Here is a 20,401-nt window from a genome sequence, read left to right on the forward strand (position 1 = left end):
TATTCACATATACATGAACTCTGTATTACCAGTAGGCAGCGCGTCCATCTAACCAACCACAGAATTCCTCTATTGTTAGCAAAAAGAGACGCCGCTCCTTTTACCCTTCAATCAAGCTAATGTTAAGACCTACTAAGTTCTTCAGTGATAAGTTTTAGTCAGGATACGCAATGATCCCTATACTTGAAAGCTGAGATTTCATAGACTGCCTTTGCTATACATTAATCCTTTTACACCTAAGGTCCCTAAACAGTGATATACGACGATACCACCGCAGTATATGACAATACTACTTCTTTGAAACAGACTAATGCACTGTGCGACTTCACCTGCCACACTTCCTCTGTCTGCAGACAGAGACACCGGCTTCACACAACACTTGGAAGCCTTTTTAAAACTACATATAATGTAATACAGACTCAAATTGTATATAGCACTTTATACATAACCCTAGCTAATTTCCTTAGCAACCACTACTCTGCTACCAAGATATAACTGCTACAGCGGGACTCCAGAAATAAACTCTAAATTGCCATGGCCATTTCTCTAAAACCTCAGAAACACACATAACATTCAACAGTGGGGCCAATTACACTGCATACTTACTCTGTTCATATATATCAGCTTCAAATATCTGGCCAACAACCCAGGAGTCCTACTATAACATTGGCGGAGTGTCTAAACTTATTTAACTATTTATTATTTTCACCTGCAGTTTAAAACATTTTACCATGGTTTCATTTAAACACCTTTTTATTCAGACACACCACCATAATGGCAATGGATCTGCTAGAACGAAAATTAGGCGTAGGAAGAATCAAAGACCAGCTTTTATATTCTTCATTTATCTAATTTTTATTCAAAGCAACCTTTAGTATGTCCAACATTTAGCATTTATTTATTTCTTTATTCAAGAAGAATTCTTTAACTTTATTTTCAAAATGATCATTTATTTTAAAGCTCAGAAAATAGACATTTATTTAAAAGTTTAGCATGAGTTTAGCAAAGAACAGATAGTTCCAAGTTCATTCTCTCCTATCATCCCTAGCTAACACCCTCATCTTATCCTAACAAACCTGCAAAGGAAAACAAACAGTCAAAAGTTAAAGTTCTTACGTTCCAAGCAATCGATATTCAGTCCAGCAGCATCACCAGAGGAAATCGAAAAAGCGACCCCTTCTAGCCAAAATCAGGGGTTTTTATACACTAAATCCCTAACTTAATCTTTCTTAAAACTAACATCTCCAATCTGAACTCCGACTGGACAAATTTGGGGTAGATGAGCACTTCCTCACCATTACAGCATTTGTTATTCACATGATTCAGCGGAAATATAAAAGTCTTTTGTTTAAGACAGTTTGTGGCCTAGGCGCATCACACTTTAGCAACATTGCCCTTCTTTCCCATGGTTTGGGCATCCGATCGTTCATGCTTGGCACCCATCCTAGGTTCCGGGTAAGGTAGCCTTGAACTCTCCCTCAAGCATAGTCAGCTCACTCGCGCTGGCAGAAATCTTTGACGCGCCTGCGCAGACCAGTACCCACTCGCAGTAGCTCAGAGCGGCCATTTTCTCACTAGGCCTCACAGGCCACATTTGGAACTATCATAGAAACAGACAAGAATCCATGTTAATTATAGTAATGAAACCCATTCTGTTTACCTCCCACCATTCTAATAATTACCATTAGTTGTTACCTAGCATGGAAGCCACATAAATGCGTTTTATACTTGCATAATCGACCCTTTTAGCACAAAACGTTTACAATAAGCACATTTAAATTATGTTTTATTTAAACTTAAGCTGCGCATTATTTCACTTCACAATGACAATATATATGAATTAATTATTTCACTCCATGCAAGCAAGATTAGTACTCCCCATATGTTTGTGAATGCATTTTACTCTAAAGTCGATTAATAAAACACATCACACTATTAGTAAATATTAAGTTATGGGACATTAATATCACGAGGGGTACACAAAATTTTGTGTTTTTCTACCTCGCTCCACCATAATTACCCCAGGTATAATCGAATGTCAATTTGTTTGGTGGTGTGCACAACCTGCTCCTGCAGCTTCCGTTGGAAGCTGCAACCTGCTAACTTGGGAACCAGAACAAGTGAAACAATGGAGCAGTGCACTACCCGGATGTAGTAGTATTCAATATTGAAACACGATCAGTAACTTTGTTGATATTGTCTTTATTCAAAATAGATCCAAATCAATAGAAAACAGACCTCAGCCAACGCGTTTCGTTCATGGAAATTAACTTCGTCAGGGCTGGAAACGGCACATAAATGAAACACATGAATACTATGTCATATATACAACGAAACATCCACATAACAATACTTGACAACAGGGAAGAACGAAAAAAAGCCAAAACATATGTGACAAAGGGTGCTATTTAAAACAGCTGGGACAAAATATAAAGTTTAGCAGATTTTTGAATGGTTACATCGAGGAAGTTGATAGAATTGTGTTGGATTTCATAAGTGAATTGAATACGTTCACCCACTTTGTTAAGCTCGGTGATGTTTTCCTTTAAATGATCTTCTGTGTCTCTCCACAAGATAAAAATGTCATCTATATACCCGAGGTATAGACGTAGGTGGTTTTTCCATTTCAGGGACTGTAAGATGTGTTGGCTTTCATATTCATGCATGAAGATATTTGCGTAGCAAGGAGCAGCGCAATTCCCCATAGAGGTTCCACTCTTTTGGAGGTACCACTGTTCATCATATTTAAAGTAGCTATGCATTAATGTGAAATTCAAAAGCTCCAATAAAAAAATGTTCATAGGTTCATCATAATCCATATCAAGTAGAGCCTTTTCAACTGCCTCTATACCAAGTTGGTGTGGTATAGAGGTGTATTAAGATTGTACATCAATGCTACACATCAACAGATTCTCATCTTTTTCTACTTGTACATGACTGAGTTTGTTCAGAAAGTCAGTGGTGTCTTTTATATATGAGCCCATAGTTTGTACAAATGTTTGCAGATACTTATCGAGTAGCAGCACCAAATTTATGGATACCCAGGAATGATAAAAAAACATATTGTTTACTTACCTGGATGCAGTAAATGATGATTAAAATCGCTTATGGTTGAATAAGAAAAAGGAACATTGATGGGTTTATTATAAGGTTGAAACTAGCTGTAATACGCAGCACCAAATCTGTGCCCAAGGAGACACCAATACACGTGTACTGGTGCCACTTTCTAGAATGGCTAAAATTGCCTTGATTTTAGCCATCAAGGCTAACGACCGCCCTTTAATTAAATCAAACAGAGCGTCCTATCATTCAAGCATTGGGGAAGCAAAAAAAGCCTGGGAAAGAGACTAGTGGGACACTCTGAGAAGTTCCCTGAGTTCCCATGACAGGAGGGCCTTTTGGAAGGTGGTCAACACAGGTTCTTCTGAGGCACAATCTCCGATCGCACCAAACTTAGAGGCTGAAGTGTGGAGGGTTCACTTTGAGTCACTCTACACGAGGACTGAGACAGTGGATGGTGCAGTACTGGTTGATTGCCAGACTGCCCTTTTGATCATCCCCAGGACCAGTGACGTTATCCTGACCATATCACTTAACGAGTGCCTTAGATAATATAGCATCAGGTAAGGCGCCAGGACTGGATAAGATTCCTGGGGATCTATTCCGCGGTGAACCTTTAATTTGGGCACCTTACCTTTGGGTTTTATTTAATGCTATTTTGCAAGGTATGAAGATTCCGGCTAGTTGGGCCTGAGCCTAAATCATTCCAATCTACAAAAAGGACTCCCCATTGCTACCCACAAATTATAGGCCCATAAGCCTCATAGACATAAGTCAAAAGATCTTTGCTTGAGTGTTTTTGTTTCGGCTGCAGAGTTGAATGGAGGAGAACAAGATACGTATTCCACTCCAGGCAGGGTTCAGAGAAAAAATGTCCACACTGGATCAGACCCTCAGGCTACAGGTACTACACTGGAAGTTCGTGTGTGTGGAGAGTGGCAGCCTCTACCTAGTATTTGTAGACCTGAAATCAGCGTTTGATCTGGTCCCAAGAGATAAGCTGTGGGTGATTCTCTGTGAGTTGAGGGTTCCGGTATACCTATGCCAAATCTTGAGGTGGCTGCAGGAAGGCAATTACGCCCAAATAAGGTATGGCAAGGAAGGAAAACTCACGGCCCCATTCCTGTAGGAAGAGGTGTCCGCCAGGGATGTGTCCTCGCCCTGACCCTTTTTAGCCTGGGTTACTTGATTTTTTTACTCATTGAGAAAGATTTGGACGTCCCTAAGCTGGCAACACGCAAAATTCCAGCTATGATGTTTGCCGATGATACTTTATTGCTATCAAAATCTCCCATGGGGATACAGATGGTACTAAATAGATTTGAAGCCTTTTGTAAAGAAAGAGGGCTTGAGATTAACCTCCAGAAAACGAAATTTATGGTGTTTAACTCAGCCAAAAGTTCCCGATCAAATCCATCTCTTAATGGTAAACCTTTAGAGACAGTATCCGCTTTTCCTATCTCGACATAACCATCACAGAAACAATGGATTTGGGAGCTCAAATCAAAAAATCTACTCTGAAATTAGCACAAACAGCAGAGGGACTAGCGAAGGTTTTTCGTAAATCCAGTCACAAACCTGTGAGCCCAGCAATAGAAATATACAAGGTTCAAGTCAGGGGAGCGGCATTGTATGGTGCAGAGATGTGGGGTCATTGCTGTTGTGACAGTCTTACAAAGATATTAAACACCTTTTTTTAGGCAACTGTTTGGTCTCCCTCGGAGCTCCCTACTTGTTCCGCTACGCTTGGATTTAGGGGTAAGGGTCATTTCTGAAGAAGTCAACCTTAGACCTATTTTATTTTGGCGGCGTCTATGGGCTAACCCATAACGGGTAGATTACAGCGACGAATTTAGAGAGGTGATGAGTTTACCAGGGACAAGGAGATTACCCTGGCTCGCCCACGTTCGACATATCTTAATAAATATGGGACGGGGCAATCTCTGGGACAACCCAGAAGAGGCATGTGCCATAGTGTCCAGGAAAGACCTAAAGGACTGTTACTGGGAGCACAAACTGGTACAACTCCAGAGTAATCCCCTAGTAGGCAAGTGAACTGCAGCTTTTTAAGAAACTAAGGATCTGTATAGCCTAGAGCCAGCATTGAACGATATCAAGCCGGCAACAGCCAGGAAGCTCTACCTTCAGTTCAGACATGGGGTGCTGCCACTCCGCTCCTTTACAAACAAATGGCAGGCTCATAAAACCAGGGGTGTCTGGCTTGTGACTGTACCATAGAAACAGTCTTTTGTGTGTTTTCTTGTTGCCCCGGGTATCTCAAAGCAAGAAAACAGTGGCTGGACCAGATCTGCAGAAACTTGGGAACCAGGTGCTTTTCTGAGGCCTACAGGATATTGAAATATGACACTATCCTTCCCATTGCTTATTCGGTAGCAGGCTTTCTATTCTCTATGTGGTGCACTCGTAGAGCACTCCTAAAGTCAACTCAGAAAAATTAATTGTAAAATAAGAAGAATAAATTAAATGAATGACGATGATCCGACCTCTGCTCACCCCTTGTGTAACTATGATAATCCAAAGGTATTAATTGTTTAATCGGGAATTATTGTTATCGTTTAATTTATTTGTTTTCAATAGAGATTCACTGTTATACCGATTGATGCTTTTGAGATGCAAACGTTTATACCAGAGTTGTTAAAACTTTGATTCGTTAAATCTCGCCTGGTGAATTGCTTATATATTTGGCACATGCACTTTACAATCGTCATTATTACTCCCTATTTCTGACCGTTACATATGGAGTGAACCGCCTAATACCTAGCTTCTACCATAGATTGTACTGTATCTTATAATATTTTAGGCCATAACTGGCTGTTTTTATCGAATTTCTTTAATTGCACGTATTTGGCTTTTTTATATTTATTTTAAAGTAAATGAAAAGTCTGCTATTTTATCTGTGCTTTTATGGTCAAACTGGCCGCAATAAAGTGATTGAAAGGGAAAAGTATGCTATTTTGTCTGTAGTTGTAAAGTGCATTCGGGTCATATAAATGGCCCTGTAGCTGTTTCAGAGTCCAGACGCTGGCAGACTGGGAGTTCTCATTCACTGGAGTCATGGTGCTCTGGTGCTCTGCTCTATATGGTCAGTGAAGATAGGTCCATTCGGTGCGGGGTTTATTCATGGTTTCTATTCGTTCTCTGCGGAAAGAGAGAGAGAGTGTGTGACAGAGAGAGAGAGTGTGTGTGTATGTGCGCGTGTGTGTGTGTGCGTGTGCGCGCCTGCGTGTGTGTGTGTCATAGCCCTTTGTTCAGTTCCACATGGGTGCACCGGGACAGGAGCCTGGAGTATTTTTACGCGGAGATGTACATTTCAAGAGACAATGTCAGTACATCTCAGCAAGTCAGGGAAAGTTGATATGCTTTGCGGGGAGTAGTACTACGCCCCGCCCCCAGCACATAAAGCAGTACATGCACCACCATGCAGATCGCACCCCTTTTCGGTATCAGTACTGTTCTGTTAAAGGGATGCGCCAGTGTTTTGCAGGACTTTACTTATATGTTAAAGTGTCAGCAAAGCACCCTTCTTAATCGCAGCTGAGCAACTAAAGAGACAGCACCAGCAAGTTTCAGCATTACTCATGCACGAATATAGGAGCTGTCGCAACACTGTTCGGGAGAGTTTATATACTTGAAATGGGTCGTATCTGCAGTTCTCAGCAGGGCTCCTATACTTTTTGGAACCGTGCCAGCAGGCGTTTAGACTTATGGGCTAGTACACGCTCTCTGCCTCCCTCCCTGGGCCCCCTAGGTGTTCTGCACTGGGTGGAATTGTAGAATTAAACACGGAAGGGGGTGGTTCCTGGACACGTCACCAGGACTTGCTGAGCTCTGCCCACAGCGAGCGCTTCTGCAGCTGAGGAAAGCGAACTTCTGGGACAAGTGAGAGCAGATCCAAGGGACAGGAGTGGGAGCAGAATCATCCCCAGCGGTCGGACGAAAAGGATCCGCTCCAAGGCAGAGGGGGTCAAGAACGTCTCCAGGGAAACGGGAGACCGGACGCAACGAACTCTGCGAGTTAAGAAGCCGCTCGGGTAGTTGGGAGATCCAATTCCAAACCACCAGAGCCCTCAGACCGGCAGCACACCGGAACGCTCGTTCCTCCGGGATCCCGCTGGAGCCGTGTGTTTAGAATGAGTTCCCTCGAAGCCCAGCTCTTGTCCCCCAACTTCGGCACCAAGGTTTCCTGAGAGAGAAGGGGGGTAAGGCCCGGAGAGTGCATCTGAAACTAGCCCATGTGAAGCCGACGTGGGACATACCACCCTTAAGGCCAGTCAGTACTGCCACTACTGCAGTACCACCTATACCAGAACCACTGTCAGGAAGGAGTAGGTCTGGTACCACAAGCATCCGCAGTACTGCTGTTACTAGCAGAAGCACCGCCACGACTAGTTTAATAAGCTGCAGCACCACTGCAACCAGGAACACCCACATTAGCTCCAGTACCACCTGTACCAGGACAAGCATCATCCGCCCTCGTGCTAGCAGCGCCAGTAACCCTGCCCTAGAAGGAGCACCAGAACTCCCAAGTTCAGTGGCACCCTTGGCTTCTGGCAGGAGGCTCGTGCCCTGGGACACTTCAGGCAGAGTTAGCCGGGTGCTCTCCGTTTTCCAGTCTAACCTGCCGTGCACCCTCCACCCGGATCACATGCCCCCCTGGAGCCCGGAGCAGCCTTTCTGCGCAGGCAGATGGTAAGTGTCAGACTTGTCTGTTTATTACTTTATGCTTTCCCCAGCTCCTCTCTCTGCTTTGCATTTTTCTCGCATGAGATCAGTGTCTTCATGCTGCTCCCATAGAGAGAGAGAGTAGAAAAAGTGTATTATTATTATTTGTAATTGTATTACATACTGGTGGCTTCGTCACCCTGTGCAGCGTGGAAGGCTCTCCGCTGTAATAGACGTCACAAGCCGCTCTTTACAATGACACTCTAGGACATGGGTACTCACAAAATGTTCCCACGGGTCAAAAAGTGTGATCTGTGATGTGCCAGTGGGCCGCATTGATACCAGCAGGCTGGTGGTCGGGCGAAGATGCGTGGGGGTGAGGGGGGCTGTCGGGTCGGTAAGGTAGGTGTAGGCGAAGTGAAGGGCATACATCTAGTAGCTCAATTGAACAATGTGAAACCAGAAAACCTGGAATTTGTACGAGCCTCCCCACTTTTTCAAATTTTGCGATCCTAGGCAATTGTTTAATTTCACTTTCCCTCCTTTTTCTTCATTATCACATGTAAAAGGACATCGAAATACATGATTTCACGGTATGCACTCGGTTTGATTGAATAAACTGTAATGTTGTTCATGTATAATAGGAACCCAGGCCACCCAAAAAGTGCACATAAGAACTGAATTGCCTCTGTAGTTCACTGTTGGTTTTGTTGTCAGGGTAGGGGGAAGAATTAACGCTTCTAAATTAATGTTTGAAAACTATCACTTTAAATTAATTATTCGCAATACACTGATATAATCAGCTGCCCTAAGGTGAAAAGATTCTGCATGTTAATTAAATACACTTTTTGAATTTTGCAGAGAATGTAATCATTTTACACTTTTGCTGCAAAATGTCTTTAAAAATGAAGACATTTGTAAAGTTAAGCACAAGACTCCCTAGTTACATCCTTTCGTTAACACCAATTAACCTTCAAATAAATGATTGCCTGTCAATTTAACATCTTTTTATTGTTTCAGTTTGTTTTTGTTTTTGATTAATTAAAATCTTACAAAACGAATAAGACTTATACAAATCTAAAATGCTAACACAGTACATATATTCAAATACTACTCATAAAACAATTAAAAAGTAATCTGATCCTTAAAATTATTCCATTAATCATCTTGACAGTAATTATAGACTATTCAAACACAAGCGTCCAACTTTTTTTTGGCCAATATGAGAAATTTCACGAATGCTGAATTAATTGCCAAGTCTTCTGGATCTAAGGTTGCCATAAGAGCCTGCCTTACACCTCGTTCAATAAATAGTTTCTTAGGTACACCTTTTCTTTCCGCTTCCAGGTTCGGGCAGAGGCACATTAGGTGTATGATGTTTTCTTGACCAGATTTTTTATTGTTAGTGCTGAGTCCAGTAAACAGCATCCCAATATTCCTGTGGACTAGGCGGCCCTATGTAAAGGTCAGGGGGGTAGGGGCGCATGCAGCCCCTAGGCTATAGTATCCATACTCTAGGATATCATAAGCCTGCCATTAATGGCATCATAGTTTATTCCTTGATGTTCTAATTCGTACCTCATGTATCTACTCATAGATTTACTACCTGTATTGCTCAACCTAGCTTTATAGTCCTCTTCCTGCAACATTGTATCTTCACCTATGACATGATTCTGGCTTTACAGTGACATTTAAATCTTCATTTTTATATCATCTGGTGATATAACAATCACAACTAAACCACATCTTAATCTTGACTTTATGTATGACTTTATGCATGTATTTTATGTAAGAATGTAGGTTGCGCTTACATAGCGCTGACCTAGCCCAAAGGCATTCTAACCCAGCATCCCATCGCTCTGACTTTATAGTGACATCACAGTCGCCCATGTGATATCATCATATTCTGGTGACATAAGAATCACAGCTTTATGAAATCATAATCTGACTTTATATTGACATCACAGTTATTCCCTTGATAAGTCTACACCGTTTCTCTCTGCAATATAATCCTCTTCCTATGAGTTTGTGTCTGCGCCTATTCCATTAATCTCGCTTTAGAGTGACATTGCAATATTCCATGTGATATCATCTTCGTACTTTATAGTGACTTCATAATCCTTTCCTTGATGTTCTAATCTGTATCTCATTGACTTGTAATCCTCCTGTGAGGTTGTATACCCAATGTATCCCATCATTCTGGCTCTATAGTGACATCATAATCTTCCATTTGATATCACCATCTTTTCGTGATACAATCAATGCTCTATCATATCATAATCCTGACTTTATAGTGACATCATTGTTCTTTCGTTGCCTTTCTAATCCTCTCATGAGACATTTTTTTCTTTGTGAAGAGAGCATTCTCATGATGTCACAATCCTAACATTACAGTGACATTCTAGTCCTCTTCCTATGACAGCACATTCATCACCCTGGCCTTATATTGACATCATAGTCGTCTCTCCGACGTTCCATTCCTCTCACCATGAAACAATTCTCTTCCTCAGGCAATCCTTGCCACATCGAGATACCACAATGATTTCTATGTGACATCCAGTCTCTTTCATTGACATTCCAGTCCTTTCCCTGTGGCATGAACTCCCTCTTACCTGCTGGTGAGTGCCCGGAGGTCTTTTTTTCTGAATTCATGTCAGCACTATGTAAAACCACACGAATATGGCATGTTGTCTACTCTTGGTTTAAACATTATTGGCTTTCTCTCTATGACAGTGGTAGATTGAAAGTGCTGGAATCTAAATATTCTCTTTGACAATGCAAGCGTCTTTAACTCTTCACAGTCAGTCCATCTGTCCAGGCTCCTACCACTGCCTGCCAGTTCAAGAGCTCCGAGCTCTTCATAGTCAGTCCATCTGCCCAGGCTCCTACCACTGCCTGCCAGTTCAAGAGCTCCAAGCTCTTCACAGTCAGTCCAACTGCCCCGGCTCCTACCACTGCCAGGCAGTTCAAGAGCTCCGAGCTCTTCACAGTCAGTCCATCTGCCCAAGCTCCTTCCACTTCCTGCCGGTTCAAGAGCTCTGAGCTCTTCACCGTCAGTCCATCTGCTCCGGCTCCTACCACTGCCTGTCAGTTCAAGAGCTCCGAGCTCTTCATAGTCAGTCCAACTGCCCCGGCTCCTACCACTGCCTGCCAGTTCAAGAGCTCCGAGCTCTTCACAGTCAGTCCATCTGCCCAAGCTCCTTCCACTGCCAGGCAGTTCAAGAGCTCTGAGTCCTTCACAGTCTGTCCATCTTCCCAGGCTCCTTCCACTGCCTGCTGTTCAAGCGCTCCGAGCTCTTCACAGTCTGTCCATCAGTCCATCTCCTAACACTAACTGCCAGTCTCAGAGCTTCAAGCTCTGAGCTATCAATACGCCCCGATCTGTGATTGTATTATTGACCATCGACTCCCAGAATATTGTGACAGATACATATTGAGGGACAAAATATTGAAAGGTAAGTGCATACAGGGAAGTATAGATTTCTGGTTTTCTTTTCCTAACTCCACATCTACATACCTTGAAGATGTGTGTACCAATAGGTACATATATGTGAAGTTATGTATACAAATTCTACGCTTACCTGTCAATATTCTTTTTTTATATATGTTGTCCTCGATATTGTGTCCTTTCGATATTCTAAAGTCAATATTCTGGGTGCACACCAGAGCTGCAGACACTGTCCATGTGACTGAAGCGCCACAGCTTACGTGCTCCAAAATCCTCACACACTATATGTTGCCCAAGCTCTTCAAACAGGATTATATAGTCTTCTACCGGCCAATGTACACCAAGCTTCTCTGACTGTCTATTTGCCCAAGCTCCTCTCACAATCAGCCCATAATCACCAAGCTAACCTAACTCTGCGTGCACTATGCTTCTCATGCTGTCAGTCCATGTACCCCATGGTTCACCAACAGTCTTTACTGATGCTCCAAGCTGTAGTTGCCATGTGTCAAAAATCGTTATTCGCTATGTCTATTGCCCACGCTCCTCGCACAGTCTGTCCATATGCCACAGTCGTGGCCACGTGCACCAATCTTCTCAAAATGTGTGCCTCAAAACTTTTCTCAGATCCTGCCATGTACACTAAAGCTCCTCAAGTAAACTGTCCATGTAAACCAAGCATTTTAGACTGTCTGTGTGCCCCAAGCTTCTCACACAGTGGGCCCACATGCCCAAAGCTTTTAAAGTATTGTCAGTGAGCCCAATCACTTCATATGGTGGATCAAAGGTCGCATTACACTCTTGCCTGTTGACCAACATCTTCACAGTTAGTCCATGTGCCCAAGCTCCACGTGCTGCCTGAATTCCAAGCACCCCATATTGTCTGTATGTCCAAGTTTTCCAAACAGACCAGAGATGCTTAGGTGAGGTGCGCTATATGGGTGTTATCTGTGTACCCCAAGCTGCTCTCACAGTCAGTTCTTGTTTCCAAGCTTCTCACAGTCTCTGCATGGGTAACACGCTCTTTACAGATTGTGTTCATGTGCCCTTTACAGATTGTGTTCATGTGCCGTAGTCCCTCAAATTGTCTGTCCGGCCAAGCTCCTCACAGTCTTCCATGCAAACCAACCTTCCCAACTTTCTGTCCAGTTCCCAAACTTCCTACAGTGTCTCAGTGCTCCTGAGGCTCCTTACACAGCCTTTACGTGAGCCCGAGTCTCTGAGTATTTATTTGCCCAATCCACTCATATTTTTGATCACTGTGCACGTTTGTTTAGCATGCTTTGTTAGCTAAGCTGCTTCTTGGCGCTACATGTACTGTATCACACACCTGTCTCCGCCGGCCCTTGAAACTGAAGCTCCTTCATCAATAAGGCATCGGCCATTTGACGAGAGTTCATCTCGTGGGGACGAACATTAACGTAATTAGACATTTTACTGTGTAATCGGAGCGCCGACGACCTTTTATGCGCTCACAAAGGCCGGGTCTCGGGTATGACAACAAGAAGCCACAACCCTTTTTTGCGGGAAGCCGAGCTGGGTTCTGTAATAACAAAATTGGGGTACATGGAGAGGTTACAGGAGGTGAAAGGATTAAGTAACCAACAGCAGGAAAACTGACTTCGCGGAGGGGCTGGATCTGAGCGATGAGAATATCAGGAGAAAAGCTAAGTAGTGGGGAGAAGATGAAAGAAAGGGACGAAATGAAGAAAAGGAGAGAGGATGAAAGGAAAGGGATGGACAAAAGGATGAGGGAATGAAGAAATAGTCCTGCAGTAAATTTAAACCGGAAAGAGGAAGGAAAAAAAGATGGGGAAGGGATTAAGTGAAGCATTCATTATAAGGTCGAGTAAAGGCAGAATGGAAGGAAGAGGTTTCCAAAAGATTAATTCAAAAAAGCATTTGGAAGGAAAGGAAAGACCAGGAAAGGGAAAGAACATAGTAAAGAAAGGAATCAAGAAAAGAGAAATTGAAATAGAAAGAAAGCTGAAGATCAAAAGAAGCATAGCAGGGAAGTTAGAAATAAGGAAAAAAGAAAAAGTGAGAAAGGAATAAGTGAAAGAAAGTGGTAAGTTAATAAGTAAAAACAGAGGTAAAGAGCAAAACACGAGGCAGGAGACTAGATGGATAAAATCAAATAAATAACACTGTAAGGAAGGTCTAGAAGTAAAGAAAAAGAAGAAAATTGGAAATAATACTTGAAACTAAGAAGAAATGAAAACAAAACGAAAGAAAAGAGTTATTCAGAGAGAGAATAAATGAGGGAGGGGTGGAAAAAAGATGTCAGAAAGAAAGAGAGCAAAAGTAAATTTGGGACGATAGAAGAAGAACTGACAGAATAAAGAATGAAACAAAGGAGCAGAGAAGGTTAAGAATGAAACATAAAAAAGAACACTTACATAAACCAAGTGCGCCAAATAAAGAGAATGATGGAGCTCACGAAGCTTAGAAGAGGTCACGAAGCAAAGAAAATGAAATACAAATTGAGTCAGAGAATAAGAAGTCAGCAACATAAAGGAAAAAAGCCACAAAAGTCAGGACAGAAAAGAAAGAATGAAGGTTGACTTAATTTTAACATGAAGTGCTTTGTGTTGAGGTGAACATGTTCTAACCGATCACAGTTTTGGTCGGGGAAGGGAACCAGGAAACAGAGATGAGGGACGCAGGCACACAAAGTTGGTCAAGGTGTTGCTGGGATCTGGACTCGTTTTTTTTCTGTTCCACAAACAACAAAATGACCACAAAACCACATAAAGAAACGAGGAATAATAAATGGAAACATAAATAGCATGAAAGGAAGAAAGGTATCAACAGAAAAAAAGGATGTTTGAAGTGTTGAAGAAAGGATAAATGAAAGAAGGATGAGATGAAGAGGGAACGAACAAAGACATAAAGGAAGACAAGTTGACAAAGAGAAGCAAAGTAAATAAAGAGGATATGAAGGAAATAAAATCACAAATACACAGAGAAGGAAGCTTTACAAAGCTAAAAAGCATCAGCTGAAGAAATGTGAGGGATTTGGGAAAACAGTAAAAGTCCGACAAAAATAATGTAAGTATAGAGAAGAAAATAGAAAGAAATAAATGAAGACAAGCCATAAAAGGAAAAATGAATGGAAGAACGAGGGAGCTAAAACAAAAAGAAAGGTAAGAAGACAGGGAAAGAAAGAAGGGACGAGAAATAAACCAATGACATAGAAAAGGGAGAGAAGCAAGAAAGACGGAAAAAGAGTACAAGAAGAAAAGTAAAGTATGAATGAGAAAAGAGAAGCAGCAAGAAAGGTGAAAACACCCAACACCGACGGGGGATCAAATAGGAGTGCATGATTAAAGACAGATACATTTCGGAAAACAAAAACAGAGAAGAAAGAGACAAAATAGACAATGAAGAAGTACATAAATAAGAGAGGTGTTAAAACGTAAAGGACGGCAGTAGGACGGGAAAGGCGAAGAGAAGCAGGACATTTATAAGGAAGTGAAGATAGAGTTTGACAGAGGTGATTAAAAACAAACATGTAGCAACCAGAGGATGAAAGAGAGATAAAGAAGAAAGGGGAGGGGAGCATTCCGGTTGCACCTGACCAGCTCAAAAATCGCCACAGGTGATACGCAGTCTGCCTGGCCCTGTGCAAATACAGTTCCTGGGTTACTGGAAAACAAACAGGCATTTTCCGTACGCCATTAGAAGACATTTTCCCCACTCTCGACAAGTTGTATTTCAGGGCTGGAATGCCTTCCTCTGATCTGCATGTGATTGATAGCCCTTGTCTCTCGCTGCTTCCGTGAAAGAAAAAAACGTTTATCCCCTTGCCCAGGTACACCACAGGCCATCATTTCACCCCACCCTCCGTGAAAGGGAAAAGAAGAAAAAAACTGTCTTGCACTCTAATGTACAGGTAACCCTAGAAGTGTGTTATGCACAGATTACATTACTTAAAGGCTCGCTTATGAGGAGAGATGCCATGTTATTCGATACACTTTACAAGCAATTTTGCCCCTTTCTTTCTTGCAAAAACAAGAGTTCACAAAAAGTTAACATCAAAAGGGCGAAGTGTGCGTTTTCCCCTCCTCCTCGCAACATATAAAAGTGTTTTTTACTCATCTCTTTTTGTGCAGCTCCCCTCATGTTGAATGGGGCCAGGGAAGATGATCTGGCTCCTGTCCCCCTAGTTCAAGAGTTATTAAGTTTTCATGTGAAAGATGAAACGTCCTCTATTTTTCTCGTCTTTGGTGCTAGCAGAATAGAAACTCTTCTATTGAGGCGTCAGGTCTGTGGAGCGGGGCCCGCTGGGGTACTTGGAGCTGGAGCCCACCCTCGCCTGCCCCAATGGTCAATCACCTTAGACAGGGTCGAAGATGAAAGGCAGCCAGAAAACAAAGCAGGGAAAAGGTGCAGAGCAACTGGTGCCCGGCTATCTGAGGCCCCTCTAAGGTTCAGGGGCTGCCTATGAGAATTAGTCCAAGGAATAGTGAGAAGACTGACAACTTCTAAGAAGGATATGAACTTTATCATCAGAGCGAGAGAGAGACAGACGGCAAATTTCCTTAGGGACAGGATATTACAGGTAGACATGTGACCAGAGAGAGATGGATACAAAGGATACACATCTTCAAGGGCAGGTAATAAAATATTGGGAGACCTAGAGGACAGACCGCCTCAGAGGCAGAGGAAGCTACACGTAGACCAGGGAGAGAGATAGAGGATATACCCTTTATGGGGCAGAAAACAACGGTAGACCTAGGGGATAGACCAACTTTGGGTAGACGTGGGATAGTGAGAGAGACAGGCAAACAGTATATATATTCAAAGACAATATAGTATTTGTAGCTTAGAGAATGGACCACCTTTGGGTTGGAGGAAGCTACGTGTGACCCAGGGACCGGGAGAGAGGCATAGGATACACCTCTTCACTGGAAGATAATACATTATAATGTAGGATCTAGAATATAGAGCATTTGTGGGCATATGAAGCTACAGGTGAATGAGGGGCCAGGGAGTGGGATACCGTGGATTTACATCTTCAGGGGCAAATATAAAGTATTAGTAGTCGAGCAGAGGAAGCAACCGGTGGACTGGGACCAGAGAAGGAGACAAAGTATATACCATTTCAGGGGAAGATAATAATGGAAGACCTAGGGGATAGACTGCATCTGGGGCATATGAATCTATAGTTGGACCAGGGACCAAGGAGAGAGAGACAGAGGAAACAGATCTTCATGGGCAGATATAAAGTATTGGTAGACCTCGAGGATAGGCCACATCTGGGGCTGAGAAGACTACAGGTGGACATGTGAACAGAGAAATAAGAGGGAGAGACAGGCAGACAGGATATGCCTCTTCAGAGGTAGATAATAATGGTAGACTCATGGGATAGACCACATCTGGGATAGAGAGGCCTACCGGTGGACCTGGGACCAGAGAGAGATAGAGATTTCCCTTTATATCGTGTAGCCATTATTTATGTCTCAGTTTGTACAGCTATCACAATAAATCTATATCTATGGTGAGATAACCCTCAAACAAACATGCCAATAGCATAATATGACATGCTGACAGAACCTAGGACAACATCTGCAGTGCATGTGTTGCAGTATATCACATGTGAACAATATCTGTAGCATAACTCACATTAGTAGTACCTGTAACATTAATATCACGTCAGCACATTGCTAATTACATGGCATTCCCATACAGTGGGTGATAATAATTACACCTAATTTCTCTAACATAAATAACATACATTGATAACTGTAGTATAACAAGCATCAAAAATTGTTATTAACATATTTTGAAGATCGGCTTAACATAAGATAATATACAAAACAAGCCTTGGACTTGAAACATAAACTGGATGATGGATTTTCATCTGACTATGGGGTATTTTTCAACAATCTATTTTATTTGTAAGTTAAGTTGCTGGCACAGGAAAGAGGTGTGCAAAAAGCCGGTGCGTTTCACTGCATGCACTGGAAGGCCAGAATGCCCCCTCTGATAGATAACTGGAGACGTCATCTCTGCAGGTGAGCCAAATCCGAAAGCCTTGCATTCATGCGGAGGAGTGAAGAGGGCTACGCGGTAAACCGCTTGCGCACCTATGGGATGAAATCCTATTGAACTTTAAGCCTCCTGACATGACGAACCAATTAATACTAGGTGTAGAGAAACACTGTTCATGGGCACTTGTCTCCACGCCTTGTCTATCTCTGATCTCACTAACAGCTAAGAGAGCCTTAAGCACCTTACATAATTATGTAGTACTTCAGCATCACAAACAGTTATAGGTTTGTTTTTCATTTGTTATTAATTGTTACATATGATTGTTAAATCTGTGATGATGTGCCAAGCCTTTCGATGATTATCTGTCTTGAGCTCCTGCAATAAATTGGAACTCGTAACTTCATATGCATGTTTATGTTGCATTTAACTGGCAAGTGCGAGAATATCGTACATTTTATGATACTGAAGTGTGATGTGACAATGATAAAATCAGAAACAGATTTAAAAAGAAGAATAACAAAAACTGATAATTCTGAGACTAGAATGATATGGATGGCGAATCAATTATATCAATTACATAACGTACATTGGCAATGTGTAAAGTAATACATAAAGTACATTAGAATTGACATCGTGCTTAAACACTAACAACTTGCATTGCCAATAGTTATTACAAATCTATATTAACAACAGCTATGAAAATAAAGGGCAAGTATCAGTGATGCCTGTCCCATGACATATGACAACAATGTTTGTGAGAACATACACCATCAATGCCTTTAATATCAAATAACACACTAGTTATATCTGTATGACCTTATTTATGGAATATTTGTGTCATGCATAAATGTGTTGTACTGATTGCAATAAAGACTTATTGCAAATATACAGTAATGATGCAAATAATATAACGTAACACCAATGCATTTAACATTGCATAGGTCTTTAAAACATAAAATATTTAATGTTGTACATGTACAACAACCATGGCACAGTACACATGGAGCATAACTATAACATGAACAATGCTTGTAACATTAAGAACATGAATGGACAATGCCTAAGACTTCACACCTTTATAATACTAATACATAGCATACGTTGTCAATGCCGATAATGTTAATACCATGCAGTGCCTAGAAAATGATCACTGACAATCTCTAAAACATAGCATATATTGTTATTGTTTTTGGCTACATTTCTGTCGTACCACATTTCATAAACACCTATAAGATCTGTAACGTAATGTACATTGACGCCACTTTAACAATAATTTAGCTACAAAGGAGTTAATTCTAGTTTTGCACATATTTGGAGCATTAATACAACATCTGCAATGTGTACATCAAGCACAATAGTTAACGGGTGTTCAATTACCACACTAGTCCAAGTTATAGTTCTATAAATTGATGAAATTACACTAATAGATCATGTTTTCGCCAGTTACCATGTTTGCAGAATGGGAATGTGCGGTGTTTATATATTTGACAGTTTTATACAGCACGTACATGACTCGAATGTTCGTCCCTTTGATTTGCAAAGAGCGCCTTAGAATCTGCATATCTTAAAAATACCCCTGGCTATCAGATAGCAGACATCAACAGTGCACAAAGCATTCCACAGCATACACTTGCAATTCTTACAGAGTATAGGAGCACCAGATAGTTGTCCATACCTTGAATCCAATTGGACTCCTGGCTACTCCTATTGATCTTGTACGCCCACCTGCTCACCTCCATAGTGCTACCTGGCAACTATGAAACAAATGATTTGATGAACATAGCAGTCATTGATGTACTCTGATGATGATTGCATCTTGGGGAATGGTCATACAACAACGGGTACAGCCCTCATATTATGTTTGACTGTGCTCTTTAGTAAGCAACCACCATTTTTTGGTAAGTGTAAACCTTAACTGGGACCGTAGAAAGTAAAATTAGAGACAGAAGAATAGAGTCAGATTGAATAGAAGGAAATAGGACTAAAGACAATAATGTACTTGCTGCTCAGAAGACACCCATAGGACTGGTTTAAGGGTTTTCCTGGCCATGGTGTTCTACTTTGGTACTTAGACCTTTACTTAGAGAATGGCAAATGGTCCGTCACTTGTTTAATGCACCTGCTCAGCAAAGCTTTATGTTTTTCCAAGAACAAAACCCCAAAGTGAGATTTTTATACTTAAAAGCAAATGTCCCTGACATTCTTCCAGCATGTGGGGGTAATTTCTTGTTTGTGATTTGGAGCACAGCCCTTCCCTGGCAGTCCTGAAAAGGAAAAAAGTACACTGGAACATTTTAGGCTGGGTGGTCTACACAATTTGACTGACTTCCGAAAGTCTGAGTCAGAAACCTGGTGGCTCTCCGACTCTAAATACAATTTGGTGGACGGGACATTTGCCAAACTCTAAACCAGATCCTTAGTCTACAGGTAGGAAATGTTACCTGCTATAGGCTAATTGGTACTTTTTGGACATCTGTGCGCTTTTCAATTTAAAATTGTCAGATGCCAATTCACAACAGTTTTGGGAATAAAACTCAAGTTGAGTATAACTGCTACAATGCTATAACTGCAACCCTGTTGAGATTGGTCAGGTTAAGCCACCAAGCTACTGAGCTCAAGTAGGAACGTGGGAAACAAGGAAGACATGTCCTAAAATGAGTGGCGTTCTCTTAGCTCCCTGGAAATGTTTGCTTTTATGGTTGCCCTGTAATTGAGTAAAAGCCTCATGATGCTATAGCTAACCAGGTCCTAAGTTGAGGGTACAAGTGGGTATAGACGACGACGTCTACCTACTCTTTTCACAGGATGGACGCTGTCTACCCTGCCATTAGGTCGGGCCCCACAGAAGTATACTAAACTTGTCCTGGTGTAATTTTCAAACATTCAACAGAGCCTGAACATTGTCTGCTTGGAGACCATGACCAGGGCTGAAGTTAAGGGGCCATCAGACCTCCTTTTGTTGAAGTATACTGGCTGGGAGCTATCAGGAGCCTCACACCCAAACGCAATGGAGGGAAAACAAGGGCACACCGCTTATCACTTCACACACAGGTACTTAAGAGAGGCATGCTTTTGACTTTGTTCAGTCCTTGTATATAAGAGATATGCATACTCTGCAAGAATGTCAGATGTGTTAATCTGTTCCAGTATTTACACAAATAAGGTAAATACCACTATTGTGTTTTATGTGTTTAATAGCACAATAGGAGCACTACT

At 41.8% G+C, this 20,401-nt stretch overlaps 1 protein-coding gene across 1 annotated transcript in view; it reads left to right on the forward strand.

Moving 5' to 3' along the window:
* The first annotated feature begins 6,971 nt into the window (after nt 1-6,971).
* NTF4 (neurotrophin 4) overlaps nt 6,972-20,401 on the forward strand; it is a 141,389-nt gene continuing 127,959 nt past the window's right edge. Inside the window, exon 1 of the mRNA XM_086930197.1 lies at nt 6,972-7,770. The gene's annotated coding sequence lies outside the window, so the exon portion shown is untranslated. The remainder of the gene's footprint in view (nt 7,771-20,401) is intronic.

Source organism: Lissotriton vulgaris, chromosome 7 (genome assembly GCF_964263255.1).
Source record: "Lissotriton vulgaris chromosome 7, aLisVul1.2, whole genome shotgun sequence".
In the NCBI taxonomy this organism is placed as follows: domain Eukaryota; kingdom Metazoa; phylum Chordata; class Amphibia; order Caudata; family Salamandridae; genus Lissotriton; species Lissotriton vulgaris.